Raw genomic sequence first — 4,751 nt, forward strand, 5'->3', positions numbered from 1 at the left:
CTGTGTCTTTCATTAGCTGTATTGGACTTTAATGTGTGAAAGTTAAATATTTAAAAAAAATTTTTTTTTTGAATTTCGCGGCACTGGTTTTTCAGTGGGGGGGGGGGGGGTGTGCCGCTAGCGCCACGCTGATCCTAGACAGGTTAAAAAGATGAAAGACGCCTGTAATTTTCATCATCATGTACTTCAACTATGACAGACAAAATGAGAAAAAAAAATCCAGAAAATCACATTGTAGGATTTTTAATGATCTGTTGGATCGGAGGGTGAGGTCTAGGGCAATTCCCCCCAGAAATGTCCGGGAACTTGCAGGTGCCTTGGTGGAAGAGTGGGGTAACACCTCACAGCAAAAACGGGCAAATCTGGTGCAGTCATTGAGGAGATGCACTGCAGTACTTAATGCAGCTGGTAGCCACACCAGACACCGACTGTTGCTTTTGATTTTGACCCCCCCCTTTGTTCAGGGACACATTATTCCATTCCTGTTAGTCACATGTCTGTGGAACTTGTTCAGTTTATGTTTCAGTTGTTGAATCTTGTTATGTTCATACAAATATTTACACATGTTAAGTTTGCTGAAAATAAACGCAGTTGACAGTGAGAGGACGTTTCTTTTTTTGCTGAGTTTAGTTCAGAAATCGATTTCATCATGCAGAAAAATACATTATTATTGATAAAATGTATGTTCTTAGATTTTTCATTGCAGTTCTTTTTCATTCATTTTCATAGGGTATGCGCTGCCACCCTGACCGCAGGTCACTCGAAAACATGTGTTTTTGGATCATTTTGCATGTGATCACATTTGAAATAAGTGTTGGAGAGAGTGAGGCAAATTGTGATACATGACAAGGTGTCATTGTGCACTGGATTGCTGTTCTTTAGAACAGTCATATGAAAGGCAATCATTTTTTTCTGAGAACAAGCAAAGAGGGAAATGTGAATTTGACCTTTCTCAATTTTTCCAATCTTATCTTGTTTAATATAGTTATTTTACGTAACATTTATCTGCATTCAGAAACAACCTTCATCCTGCTACATAATAAAAATACAGACAGCTGTTTTGCATCTCTACTTGCAGGCCTGATGTACCCTGTATTAATGTTACACTAAGCATAAAAGGTATTTGTGAGATCTACTCTACTCTGATATCTCACTCGGTGAAGGCCTTGAGGTGAGCCTTGTTCCCTGCTCCTCTTCCTTACTTTTTCTTCTTCAGCTGCCCTCCTCAGGCCACCACTGACCAGACCAGGACCAGCAGACTGCCAACCACCTGGCACAGACCAGACAGCAGAGTCACCACAAGAACTAGCGGTGAAGAGTGAGGAATAAAGACACCAACCTACATCTGATGTGAGCAGACCACAGGGGAGTCCCTCCATTGACTTACGGGTCACAATCTTCTAGGTGTGTTTCCCCGCTCTGAGGTTTGTTCTTCCTTCCTCTGCAGGATCAGAACGGACCAAAAACCACCCAGCTGAACAAGATGACCTGGATGATCCCATGAAGGATGCGACGCGGTAAGGCTGACGCTAATCCCAAATGAGGAGGCTACCGAGGACAGAGCCGGCAATCACCTGTGAGCAGCAACAACTAATACCACCAAACCTGAAACATTACCCACCTGGAAGTCAGCAGGGTAGTTCTCCAGAGATGTATGGGCGTAGTTACAATACAGTTTCACAATGAATGCATACAGGACTACGACATACACATTTGGTTAACCCATCAGATTCTAAGCCATGTCTGGGGGAGTGAAGGCTTTTTTTTTCCTTTTTTTTTTTTTTCCTCATCAATCTACAAAGCAAAAACAGGTTTTTATAAAAGAAATATCACATTTCCATAAGTATTCAGACCCTTTACAGCCTCGAGTCTTGGGTATTGGGTATGACACTACAAGTTTGGCACACCTGTATTTCGGGAGTTTCTCCCATTCTTCTCTACAGATCCTCTCAAGCTCTGCCAGGTTGGATGGGGAGCATCACTGCACAGCTATTTTCAGGTCTCTCCAGAGATGTTCGATCAGGTTCAAGTCTGAGCTCTGGCTGGGCCACTCACGGACATTCAGAGACTTGTCCTGAAGCCACTCCAGCATTGTCTTGGCTGTGTACTTAGGGTCATTGTCCTGTTGGAAGGTAAATCTTCTCCCCAGTCTGAGGTCCTGAGAGGTCTGGAGCAGGTTTTCATCAAGGATCTCTCTGAACTTTGCTCCATTCATATTTCCCTTGATCCTGACTAGTCTCCCAGTCCCTGCAGCTGAAAAACATTCCCACAGCATGATGCTGCCTCCACCATGATTCACCGTAGGGATTGTGCCAGGTTTCCTGCAGACGTGATGCTTGGGATTCAGGCCATAAAGTTCAATCTTGGTTTCATCAGACCAGATAATCTTGTTTCTAATGGTCTGAGAGTCCTTTAGGTACCTTCTGGTAAACTCCAAGTGGGCTGTCTTGCCCTTTACTAAGGAGTGGCTTCTGTCTGGCCACTCTATCATAAAGGCTTGATTGATGGAGTGCTGCAGAGATGGTTGTCCTTCTGGAAAGTTCTTGTGAGGGAAAAATCGGTGACAACCTCTTTTGTTTATGCACCTATACAAAGTATTGAAGGACCTCTCTAACAGTTTGATAAGCTTGTTGTATTGGAACTTTCTCATCTCTGTGTGTGTGTGTGTGTGTGTGTGTGTGTGTGTGTGTGTGTGTGTGTGTGTGTGTGTGTGTGTGTGTGTTAGCACAGATGCTCTAGGCGAGCTGCTAAGAACGCTGCCTCAGACTTTAAAGGAAACTGCATCTAGAGTGGTTCCTGTTGTTTTGACACCTGTTGTTCTCACTAGAGACTAGAATATCCAGCTGTTGCTGCAGAACAAGACGACCAAACCCACAGTGAGTCTAGTGTACCCTTTACAAATGGTGCAATTGCACCCCAGTTTCGTCTCGTTTTCCACACACGTACACATACCAAGATCACATTGTATATGCTTGCACAAGAAGTTTGGCTATATAAGCTGTGCCCCAACATTATTCGTTGAGCTCTCAGTCTTTCACCCCACCTTAGAGTGTATGGTTGATCAGTTTCATTATTGCAATTCTTATTAAAGACTAATTGTTTGAAGAGTTTCTTCTCCTTGATTAGAATGTCCACCACATTCTCCATTCTCCACACAGGAACTCTGGAGCTCTCTCAGAGTGACCATCTGGTTCTTGGTCACCACCCTAACCAAGGCCCTTCTCCCCCGATTGCTCTGTTTGGCCAGGCGGCCAGCTCTTGGAAGAGTCTTGGTGGTTCCAAACTTCTTCCATTTAAGAATGATGGAGCCCACTCTGTCTTGGGGACCTTCAATGCTGCAGGCATTTTTTGGTGCCCTTTCCCCAGATCTGTCTCAGAGCTCTATGGACAATTCTTGTCAACTGTGGGACCTTATATAGACAGGTGTGTGCCTTTCCAAATCATTTCCAATTAACTGAATTTACCACAGGTGGACTCCAATGAAGTTGAAAGATCAGGATGCACCTAAGCTCAATTTCGAGTCTCAAATCAAAGGGTCTGAATACTTATGTAAGTAAGGTATTTCTGTTTTTTATTTTTAATACATTTGCAAATCCATTGCAGATCCAGCACCTGCAGCAGTTCCGGTTCCTTGTTCCCGGTTCCAAGCACCACATCCAGCAACAATCCTTGGTCTCCAGTCCCAGTCCAAGCCACAACATTAGCACCAATCCTGGACACAGCACCGAACAACCACAAGTAGCAATTCCTTTTAGCAACCACCAGCCCAGACCTCACCCCTTCCCTTCCCCTCCCATACATAAACACACAAACACATTGTGGACTGATAGACTAATGGACTGACTGAACGGACTGACAGATTTTGCAGATAGTTTTTGATTGACTGCTTTTGTTTTGTTTTTGTTTGGATGACCATGTGCTTTGCCTAATTTGAGTTGTTTACTTATATTTGTAATTTTAAATTAATAATGGAAGTTGTTTAACATTGTAAACTGTAATGAATTTTGGAAAAAACTAATTAATTGATTCAGATTGCATTCATGTTAAAACGTTTAAAGCAAGGTATTCAATAAATGTTGAGTCAATAAATCATAAGCGATCAATCAGTTATTAAATCAAAAATAGACAAGGGAAAAAAGGCAACAAAAGCAAGCATAAGGTATGTGCGTGGTCAATGTCAATTATTTTGGCCAGCAGGTCACTAGTGTACACTGTGTTGATCAAAGCCTTGAGTAATGAATGTATTTTCAACAAAATTGTCTGGAAAACCTCAAAGTGTCAGGAAGTTTCGATTCACAATCACTATTAAATATATTTATGATAACATATTCACTCTGGATCTCACTTGGTGAACCTCGTAAGATTGGAAATTGATGAACACAACAATCGTGTCACTGTCAGAAGGTGAGTGTAGCTGGTGCATGAAGTCAGGCGCAGGAGAGCAAAATGAGTGAGCAACGTACTTTACTCAAACAATAAAGGCACAAGGTTAACAAATACACTTGACCAAAAAAACAACGGTCATATTTACGCACGGGTGAACACAGCAACCAGCCATCATGAACCAAACTGAAGATAGAAAAACCAGCCATCATGAACCAAACTCACACACAACAAACATGGGAGAAACAGAGGGTTAAATACCTGAACATGTAATTATACAATGAAAACCAGGTGTGCAGAAAATAAAGACAAAACCAATGGAAAATGGATCAGCAATGGCAAGAAGACCAGTGCCATTGACTGCCGAA

General features: G+C 42.4%; 1 long non-coding RNA gene across 1 annotated transcript; it reads left to right on the plus strand.

Annotated features, from left to right (window-relative positions):
• The first annotated feature begins 356 nt into the window (after window positions 1-356).
• Window positions 357-4,275, plus strand: LOC129823365 (uncharacterized). Its single transcript, XR_008754624.1, has 3 exons — window positions 357-1,350; window positions 1,448-1,576; window positions 3,604-4,275. It is a non-coding gene; the product is annotated as an uncharacterized LOC129823365 (long non-coding RNA).
• Window positions 4,276-4,751: the final 476 nt, after the last annotated feature.

The sequence above is a fragment of the Salvelinus fontinalis genome, chromosome 25 (genome assembly GCF_029448725.1).
Source record: "Salvelinus fontinalis isolate EN_2023a chromosome 25, ASM2944872v1, whole genome shotgun sequence".
NCBI classification, from domain to species: Eukaryota; Metazoa; Chordata; class Actinopteri; order Salmoniformes; family Salmonidae; genus Salvelinus; species Salvelinus fontinalis.